An 11,268-nucleotide genomic window follows, 5' to 3' on the forward strand; every position below is an offset into this window, starting at 1 on the left:
TTGTCTATAAACTGCACGATTCAAATCTTTTAGATTTTAGAATAACAATCAGTAGTTTTACTATTTATTCAGCAATGAAAATATAATCACCCCTCGATGGAAAGTATGAATATGTGAATTGTTGCCTGCAGCATACATACAAAGCCGCAATGCAAACTATATATAGGACGATAAAATAATCAGCGGCGGTGTTCATGGGAAGAAAAAAAAAAAGACAGCATGAATGCATGTGCAAAACATGTAATGAGTTGCATACATTTCCAAACAGCTGGCAACACAGTGGCTGTATAATGTGGCATATGTTGAGCCCATCAAAAAATGATCAAAGCCTGTGTTTGTATTGTGATTGCACCTATTAAGAGAGTATAGCCATTTATTAAATCCTTTGGGGATATTAAGGGAGTTGCAGATGAATGGGAGGAGACATATTAATCATCGCTGCAATAATCATGGCACCAGTACAATTAAAGAGAACACAAAGTGATCATCGTGATCGCAGGCGTTCTCCTGTGGCCTCCTCACAGCACAACATGCAGAAAATTACACCAGTGCGTCATTTGAGAGACAAACCCAGAACAATAACTGTGATAATGCTGCCTGATGTGTGAGTGTTTTCCTGTTTGTTACATCCCTGTACTTTGGGAGTGGTTTACGAAGAACCAGTCTGGATACATCTTCTCACACAGTGTCTTGTGAGGAAGACTCCATGTCCTCGTGAGAGACAGTCTCCCCTCAGCATCTGATGGTTTTCTTGAGGTGCACACAGGCGTGCGGAAGGTGTTTTAAGTAGAAAGGGCTGGGAACTGAATGAATGAAGCAGTGATGTCATTGAATTTTTCCCCCTGCTGTATAGCGCATCGCCACTCAGGCTGCTGGCTGGAAGCCATATCATACACACAAAAAAACATTAAGAAGTTCTAACAGATTCACATTTTATTACATTTTTTCTCCATAATGAGGTCAGCAGCAATTTACCATATGACAAAAACAGACGAAAACAAAAACACTTTTACAGCAGGAAATCGCTGCCATTTTAAGCGCTGTCCTTGGTGCTGAAGATGCAAAAAAAACAGTCAGGTGGGTCAGCAACTGTTGTGCTAAGCTGCTAGCTGACGTGACTTCAGTTTCAGCTGCCACAATGTTGTTGTTTTTACCTTTGTCATCCTCGGAACATTCGATTTTGATTTTTTGGAAGTATTGCCTGTGAAAAAAATCAGATATTCTCTTCTGCTTGCTGTCTGCCATCGTTGTTTGATTGTGAAAAAATGCTTCCGGGTAAAGAAGGAGTCTCTTCAACAAACAATTTAAATTTAATTTCTTTTAAAATAGAAATTTCTACATATCCCCACAGCTCTGTATAAATTCATTCTACACATACCTTTTATATTTTTATAGTTTTTTTTTTTAAAATTAAGTTTACAGTCAACGCTAATGTAAGATGCTACAGCTTGCAGCTGCCACCAGGGAGTCACAATCTGACCTGGTTGTCTGCTCATATAAATGTCCGTGTACTCGTTATAGTTCATGATTTTAGTGTATTATTCTGTGTACATGTGTGTAGTTTTATTACAAAAACAACCAACAGCACCAACCAGTGGCCCAACATTAAAAACTACATCATCATGTAAATGGGGCTCACTGTTAAGCTAACTGCTAATGCTAAGCTTTTTTTTCTCAACATTTTTCGAGTAACCACGTTGATTAGCCTAGCATGTTTTTTTCCTGAGATTATTGTAATTCACCTTTTTAAATCTAGTGTTTATTTTTAATAATGAGTATTTTATTTATTTCATTGTTACTATGTTTTTCAGTTTATTTCATTTCTATTTATGGCAGCAGACATGATGAGATGAAATAGTATTTGTGGTGAAACTGTGAGCATAATGACAAACAACAAGCTTGAGCCAGTTATTTCCACAAGACTGTTGTTGTTTTGATGGATGTCTTCAGTTATCTCTGTTCAAATAAAATGTGAAAACCTGTATTTCACGGAAACATTTTTTTATAGGACATAGTTTTTGGTAAGTCCATTAGAACTATTAAAAAAAAAAAAAGTATTTCTTGGGAGCAGCACTTGCATAACTGCTCTTGCGATCGGAGGATCATGAAAATTTCAAGGCACCATTTAATTCGAAGACAGCTCAATTGTAGATAGTGAAGAAGAAATCAGAGCAGGGAGTCTATTTATCTCCGTTACCTGCCAGAGGTCATTCATTATAAAGTCCTTATCAATGTAAAACTTTACAAATGGAGGCTGGAATACCATCTGTTTCAATGATGCAGGCCTTTCTAATGATTACAGAAGGCACTAGTCTGAGAGGGCTCAACGCGGAGTCACCACACACGGCACTAAATCAATACGACCTGGAGCTTCTCGCTCATAAATCAGACACGTGCACTCCTGCTAATGTATGATGCCTCGGGAGCCATTTCATGCATCAAGGTTGTGCGCCTGTGTGCAGGATGTACGTGAAGCCATTTCTCCAGGTGGATGTTCTTCCCCATGTCCATCAGATCATTCTTCACTTTAACTGGCTCCGTAATGACCAGCCATTCACCGACAGCTGATGGGAAAAAAATGCCGCAATTCTGTGTGTACAGTGGAAAACATGAGTAAAGCAAGGTCAATGCAGGAGTGGTGTGTGTGTGTAGTTGTTTCTAAGGAGAGTACAGTTCAGTGGTGAAAACACATCTAAGCTGTTCTTTCGAACCAAACGTTTTGTCAATGTTGTATCCTGACGGATGAAATCTGCTCGTCGTTGATTTGAAGTTGCTGAACATTACAAGAAAGTCTCGCACTCATCTCAACGGTCTTCAGCTGAGTTTGTCTGTGAAAGATGGAGGCACTAATGTGATCCAGCAGCACAAATCCGTTACGGTTTCAGGGCTTTCATGACTTTTCACAAGTGTTGATTAGTTTTGAGACAAACCGAACAACCAGATTTCTGAAAAAGAGCCATAAACAAATGACTCTCGTGAAATGATATAAAAATTAGAAAATGAGGAATGTGGACTTGCTGATTGTTTTCAAACAGCAAAACATTTCACATTTCCCGAACACAATGATACAGATGAGATATGAACATTTATTTATTTAAAAAAAAAAAAAAAACTTTGATATTGAATCATTATTATTTCCATGGGTTCATCTATCTTCTTTTTAATGACATGGCTTCAAACCAATATTCACCCTCTTTCAGTTCCATTCTCTTAGCAAATTACGACGTGGCTTTCACTGCAGGGCAATGACAAAAAGGCCAAAACAAAGAAAGACAAATAATAAAAAAAAATATACTTCACATCTAATCAAATCGATATCAGTGAAATTTGTTTAAAAAAAATTGTTTAAGAAATGTCTTTTCTTTTGTCTTTTTCAATAGTTAAAAGTGAAGGAACATTTTACAAGACAGACAGTTTTCAAAGTTTCTTTCACGGTGTGAATTCATAAAGTTTCCACTTTGTGGTCACTCGCTTCAGTGGAAGAGAAGACAGATGTACAAACGAATGTTGTGTTGTGGAGTGTGTTTACCTTCACTTTTGAGCGAGACAATTATCAGTGACAAAACCCCTCCAAAACTAATTGTTTTGTTTATTATAGATTATGGATAAAATTACGTCGGTGGCTGATTGTTGGTTTTTAAATTTCTGTCAATATCTCAGAGTTGTTTTCAGATCTTTGTCATGATTACCATAAAAGCTGAAAATCTGTGGTTGTATCTGAATGAAAAAGATCATAATATTACAAGTGATGCTGTAGTGGGTGAGTTGCAGCTTTGCTTCAAGCTGATGAGATCTGTATGAATAAAGGGACTTGGACTGAAATGACCTGACAAATGAAGAACAGCTTCATATTGATGCCATGCATCTTATTAAACATGTGCATTCACATATAGACGTGTTTATAATAGACTAGAATAAAGACTGAAAGAAACTGAGTTGAAATGTAACATTTTGAAATATGAACTTCAACAAAAACTGGATACTGAATGTTTATTGAACGTCTGACCCTGTCTCCTGCTGCCATGAACCTGACAGCTATCAGTGAAAACATTTTGACAAACTGCAGAATCGAATTGGTCTGCAAAGACTCCTGGTTTCACTTCAAAAGGTCTCAAAACATATGAATTGGTGAACTCCAGACAGCAGGCCCTGGGAGACTAGAGGGGTAAAATATTCAGATTCTGGATTCTTCAGTAGGAAAATGACAAAAACAAATCTTTAGTTCAATCAACAGAAGCATTCATGTTCCAAATCAACAGCTTGGTCTCTTCTCACAGCCTCTGAAACGACAGACCGAAAAACAAAAACAGAAAATCCTCCAAAAGGTCTCATTGTTCTTTTATCCCCTTTGCTCCTGATTGGCCAATCAGAGCGACGCGATCAGCTCTCAGGTGAAATCAATCTTCCCTTCCAGTGGAGCTAAGAAAGACCCAGCAGTTCAACGCCACAAAAACAAAACATTCCAGCAGCGTCTTTCTTTTCTACCCAAAACAAACCTGATTGCAATGCATTAACCTGGAAAACCAATCTTTTAGCAACCTTCCAGCACATCAGTTAAAGACCAATAATAATATAGACCATAGCATTTTAATCAAGAGTGAGTTTGCACCAGACAGTTGCATTTCATAGAGTTTTATCTTTTAAAAAAAGCCTTGTGGTCACCACAGATCACTGAAAGACTGGATGGTCTGTAGCGTTCTCTGTTTGTTTGGTCCCATTCAGTCGTATCTTCATGCAGTACAGCGTCTCTTCCCACTGCGACGCAGACGACACACAGATATCCTCCCACTGAGGCAAGGTGAGCCTCAATCTGCACACAGCTTTGCTCAACCCTTATTTTCGACCCTCATTGAAATCAGTTTGTTTGGCCATCTCTCCTTCAGCTCTGATCCATCTCCAAAATTAAATCTATATTGTCCATCTCCACCCCAGAAAAAGCCATCAATGCATTCATCCTCTCCAGTTTCAACTATGGAAATTTTATACTTGCTGGTTCAAATAAAAAAATACGCATATAACCTCAATCATCACATCCCCCTGATCTTTGGTTCTTTGATTCTGAGAATACGACTCTAAAAGAGATTTCTTTGCGATGGCAGTTCAAACACAGACAGACGCCCTGACTTCCCTGCATACAAAAAACACCTATTAAAAGGAATATAATATTAGATATACATAATATAATGTTTAAGCAAGAAAACACACACACACACACACAGAGGCAGCTGGTTTTGCTCATTAAAGACTCTGATTACAGCAGGCAGGAGAAGCTTCCTGCTGTGGTGGAATCAGTAAAACACTGTTTTGTAAGAGGTGCTCTATAAATAAAGTTGATGATGATGATAATCAGAAAAAAACAAGCACATTAAAACAACACGAAACACCTTTTGTACTTTAAAATTATGCTGCTCCTATAAAACTCTGAGTTACTGTGGTATTTTTCCTGAAAAGTGGAACATGAACACATTCAAAGTGAATTATTTTTAACCTCTGACTTTGAACTACTTTGAAAAAAAAAAAAAAAAAAAAACAATCCGAAAGTAGCTTCGAATGAACACGGTTGTTCGACAAGTTGCACAAAGCATCAATAAAAGGAAAGTCCTATTATAGCCATAAAAACATGGAACAGAAGGTGGAAACTTTGGCCCAGTTTGGGTGAAAATGTCTCATTTTTTGCATGTTTCAGGTTTACACAGCAACATTTTGAAAACAATGCAGTTTTCGTGTTGGGCCACTGGTGAGTGCTGCTGTTTGCTTGGGAAATGGGAAACACAACAAAACAAAAAGCTCCGTCTATCGATCTGTCTGTGAATTGGATGTTGGGGCTGGAGGTCTAAAACGTGCCTCGCAGTGGGCCTTCAATGGACCAATATTTGTGTTGGTAACCTCAGAAAATGTTGGTAGTTTGAGCACAGGCTGTGTGTAACGGGTATACACTTCGCTGGTGTGTTAAAGCTGCATTTACAACATGTGCTCTTTGTGGAGCATCTGCTCACGTCAGCAGCTGATGCATTATCCCGCGTTATATTTACTTCATGCACAGTTTAAAAGGCCTGTCACACCACGTCCATTAAGCAGCGCAACACAGACCCGGGTCGTCCTGTAAAACGGGGACGCTGAGAGCTCTGGCGGATCTCGGCCAGCGGTCCCGCCGACGTTTTACCATCTCTCACGTTAGACGTGACGGAGCTGGCAGTTTTATATCTCCACGCATGTAAGCAGGTACGCGCCCCGGGAGAGTCGTTAGGAGGCGACATTAATCAGAGGAGTCAAACGGAGTGCATTGCTTCTCCTCACGCCTGCTTTGTGGTAAAAGCTCATTTGGAGTCAACAGAATTGAACTCCTGAACCTGCTGTCTGACGGTAGAAATATGGGAAATGAGAAGCAGAAGGAGCACAAGGTAAATCCTGCCGCGTGAGATGGATGCAAGGTGTGTATGTGTGGTGATATGGCAGAAATATGCTCGAGTGAGTGAGGAGCAAGACAGGAATATAAAAAGTGCATGTGTGAGAGATTTATCCATGTCTCTTGTGTTCCTAATTCAGGCAGAGCTCAGTGGCGGCCGATTGTTGTCAGAAATGACAACTGCTCTATCTTACCCTGCAGACATTCTCTTCTTCCCTCTTGTTATGTTTCTTTCTCTGCATCGTTTCAGTCGCTTTTTGCCAGTTTTGGGATCTTTAACTGATACTTGCAGTCTTTTCCTTTTTTTGTCGCTTTCTCTCTGCTCTTCATCTTTCTCTTCCACGATTTCCCCCCCAAATGATCACATTCATTAGTTTCCCCTGTTTCTTTACATTAGGACTTTATCCTATTCCTCCTCAGACTGTTGGTGTTTTTCACACTTAAAGACTCAGACAGAATGGCTCTCATACGGAAAAGTAAATCCTGAAATTCATTTTAAAAGCCTCGTCATCTAATTATTTAAGGTTGATCTGTTTTTCCAAATGTTCGTTGGCATTCTTTCAAAATTGGTGAAAATTGACTGGTTTTCACACTAGTAAACCAATCAGTTTAATTATGATCAGTCATCAATATTGAGGCAACCACATCCTCGCTCGAGAAAGAATATATAAGGTCCTGAGTGCCTATAGTTTTGTCCCAAATATATGAGTTATTTCAGGTACCATGTTCAGGAAATGTCTGTTTGGAAATACGTGAAACAATATGACTCCCAAACTGTGCTGTAGAAGATATGCTGTTACAGAGAGTTTAAAATCAGCTTTCTTACAAGGTTTTCATGAATGATCGTTCCAAAGTGCGTATTTGACTATTTATTTACAGAACTTGAAAACTGCAGTGTGTCTGGCTGTCAGGGTGCAAGAACAAACTGAAGATGTACAAACAAAAAGAAATCAATACATTCCAGAAACAAACTGACTAAAGCAGAAATCCAAATGATAAAATATTTAAAGATTGAACACGTCACCAGACAAGAGTGAAGTAAACGTGATGATCACAAAGACACAACAGACTCAGCTTGTATTATATGTCTGGAGTTTAAGTTGGAACGAGACACAGCTGGAATCAATTTAGGGTTAATCATCAAGTGAGATGCATGAAGGCAGAGCAGCAGCATGAACCAAACAGGCAAACGTGACAAGAACTTCACTGTGACAATGAAATGCATGAACAGGACAAGACCAGACAGAGAAACCATCCAGAATCCACAGAGACCGCAGGAACAGTTCAACCCCTGATGATCTGACTTTGATATGACATGAAGTAAGAAGACCTGACTGGAAATAACAAAATCCTACTCTGGACCAAACTCACGAAGAACCCGTTTACATGAGAGCGAACTCAGAGTCACTGAAAACACAACTTTTAGAAAACACTCGATATCCGTCTCCATGGAAATGGGAGAAAATGCAACTTTTTGCAATTGACTCCCAAGGTGGAACTTTCTGGAAAAAAAAAAGTCCCCAAGTTTGTGGAAATTGGGAAAACGCAACTTGTTACAATGCTTTGATCACTTACACTTCGTGGAAACGGGACAAAACAAAACTTTTCTCAAATGCTGGTGTTGCACATGTAATGTTTACAGTGTATTTATTCTCTGCGTGTGTGTGGTTTCATTCCAAAAAACAAACATTGCCCACTCGTGGCCTGGCATGTCATTTTCAGACTGTCTCTAGTTTTGTCTCAAGGTTTCATGTAAAGGGACATTGACAGAAAGCTTCTCTGAAACAAAAATGCAAAAATGATTTGTGTTTACTTCAAGTGTAGTTGTGCAAATAGAACCTCAATGAAATGCACTGACAGTGCAAACACTGTTTTTTATGTTATCATAACCAACCTGATAAACACAATTTCCAAGAACAACAAAAAAATTCACATTTAATATACTGAAACCCCTCAAAAATCCATCCAAATAAAACTCGGACAAAAGAGTTCTTTATTAAAATCATCTTTTTATTTTCATCCCGCTTGCAGTACAGCACACTATTGTCATTTTCCCCACTGGTGGCAGAGGTGAAGCAGAGCGGTGGCAGCGTCCCGCCACGTCTCTCTGTGTGGCGCATATGCTTGTCTGTATATGTGTGTGTGTGTTCGTGTGTGTGTTTGTGAGGTGCTGACAATAAAGTGCAGCACGACCAGCCATCATCCCATACAGTCAGTCAATACAGCAGGATTAATACAAGGCCTTGAGACATTGTTCAGAGGCGTACAGGCAAAAACTGTGAATGTGCTTCCACTGCAGGCTAAAACTGGGCTCACCAGGGCTTCCGGCCAGTAAATGCTTCAAATATCCTCACCACGGAACTTACTGTACAGTTAATGCATCGTAAGCATGTAAATGTAAGTTGGCTCAGAGAAAAAGGACCTCAGGCAGTGTTGTTTCCTGTGTTCTACCCATCGCTGTGGGATGTGCAATCACCGTTTTCTGGAAAAAAAAAAAAAAAAAAAAAAAATGGAAATACTGACTGTTTTTCTTGCTTGAAAATCCAAGGAAAGCCCTGGTTCAGCCACTTTTGGCCTTAGTGGACATCACACTAGCGAGCAGGTTCGGCTCTACCCGAACATGTGTCGAAGTAGCTTTATCAGTTTTGTAAAATTAAGAAAACCATGTGTTTGTGGTGTATAGTACTTTTTTTTTTTTTCCTCTTTTACAGCACAGCAGCTTGGCAGATACAACACACTATGTACGGATATCAAAGTCCTTATACAGTGTATACCATAAAGGTTGGTTGGCAGGGGTAGCTGTGCATGTTTCCTATAATATTACAGCTACTAAAAGGTGCAAACAGGAAAAAAAAAAACCTCAAAAAACAAAAGGAGAAAAGCCTGTGCTGCTCGCTACATTGTGTTTCAAAAGAGGTCACCTCACTGTACAATAAGGTATAAACTCATGGGTCCCGCGAACCCAAAACAGGGTCGAGAATGTGACCCTCTACATAAGTGAGATATTGTGATAAAAGCTGCTGTATCCATAAAAGGTTTAATTAGTCATTGATCTGTAGCCCCAACCAAAAAGAAAGGCCCCTCTGGGTAGACAAACACACGCCACCACTGCTACAGTGACACGGTCGTAAGACACTCGTGCACCCCTCCACGTTGTCACTTGGATGAACTCTTAGCGTTAGCTACAGGAGATAGCTAATGGAGGCGGATGGTTGGTCTTAAGTGAGCAAAAACACAGTTACATACTGGTCTCTGTTTCCGCTGGGTGGTGGGGAGCTGGGCAGGAGGTTAGAGACAAGGAGAGACAGACAGACAAAAAAAGACATATTCATCAAGATAATACCGTCGTTTCAGTAGACAAACTTATAGAACATAGATCATAGAGTCTTGAAATATACTATCATATATATTTAGATATGCTATTTTTTTTTTTTTTGGGATGAAATAAATATTTCCACAGATACTTTTTTTTTTGTTTGTTTGATTTTTTTTTTAAAGAAAAACAAAAACAGATCAGCTTTACAATTGCAGACACGCACCAACACAATGGATAAACATGAGGAAAAAAGGCAAGGGGAAAGCAGGAGAGATCGGTGGCTTTTTTTTTTCTTCTTCTCTTTGTGTTTCACACTGCCAGCAGCAGCCGTGCTGATCGAGTGTACGATTACGCTCCAGCTGACTGACGCTGTCGTGTTTCAGCAAAGGCTTCGACGAACTGTAAGCTGAACGATACCATGGTTTTGTTTGTATTTGGGGAAAGAAAGTAGAGTTGATTGCTATGTGAATGCACAGGAACATATCGCACTTGATGCTTTTCCTGGTTTTATGAAACCCTTTTGCAAGTGGATGATTGCTGATTGTGAAAAGCACATCACTAAAATATCTTCATCTTTATTTAATAGTCAATTTTTTTTTCTAAGAAAAATGTAAATCTATATTTTGAAGTATATAACGTTCCTGTTTTCAGTGAATATAATGGCATATGTGTCTTCAAGACGATTATACGTTCACAGTAATGGACTTGTAATGAGAAACAATATCCCCAAATATCAAGATGCTAAACAACATTTTTGTCTAATGCTACCCACGGCCACAAATATATATATATATATATATGATATGATATATATATTTAGATACATTTTTCATAAAGAAATTCAGACAAACTACACAACAGATTTATGTTAAAAACTTAGGTATTCTTTTGCCTTCTTCAGCTGAAGTAAATTATGGCTCAGATGCAGTTCCAGGCAAACAACATGAGCTGACCAGACTTGTAGGATGGCTCGGGCATTTTCACCGACTGAGAAAACACAGAGTATTGTGTCAGTGGCTCCTGCCTCTTCACTAATACATCACTAATGTCCAGTTTCCTGAAGCTAAATCCTAATGTGGATGGTTGTCACCGACTACTAAGTGCTTGACATCGGAGTGTAACTGCTGGTATCAGCTCGGTCATGGATGAAGAAGCTATAGCTCTTGATTGCACATTTACAAGGTGAGAAATACTTCTTGAAAATAAAATGAAAAGTAAGCATCACTGGAGGTGCTACTGTGTCTTTCATTCGCCATCATTCAGATCAAACACATCAACATAACCGTCTCATCTGCGAGCATCCAACACAGGCATAGTCATGTCTTTGACATCAAAACGGCACTTGCACAAAATCGTTGCACTGGTCAAATCCCGGTCTGGTCACATTGACTTTGCAGCACAAAGCTAATCCCAGATGTATTGATTAAAACACATCACTGCATACTTCTCACAAAATATATGGCAGGACCAATTAGCCTGGGGCTAAATGTATTTATTTACCTGCACCTGGACTAACAATCTGTGTGACGCCACCTCATATATTAGG

This window comes from Salarias fasciatus, chromosome 22, assembly GCF_902148845.1.
Source record: "Salarias fasciatus chromosome 22, fSalaFa1.1, whole genome shotgun sequence".
NCBI classification, from domain to species: Eukaryota; Metazoa; Chordata; class Actinopteri; order Blenniiformes; family Blenniidae; genus Salarias; species Salarias fasciatus.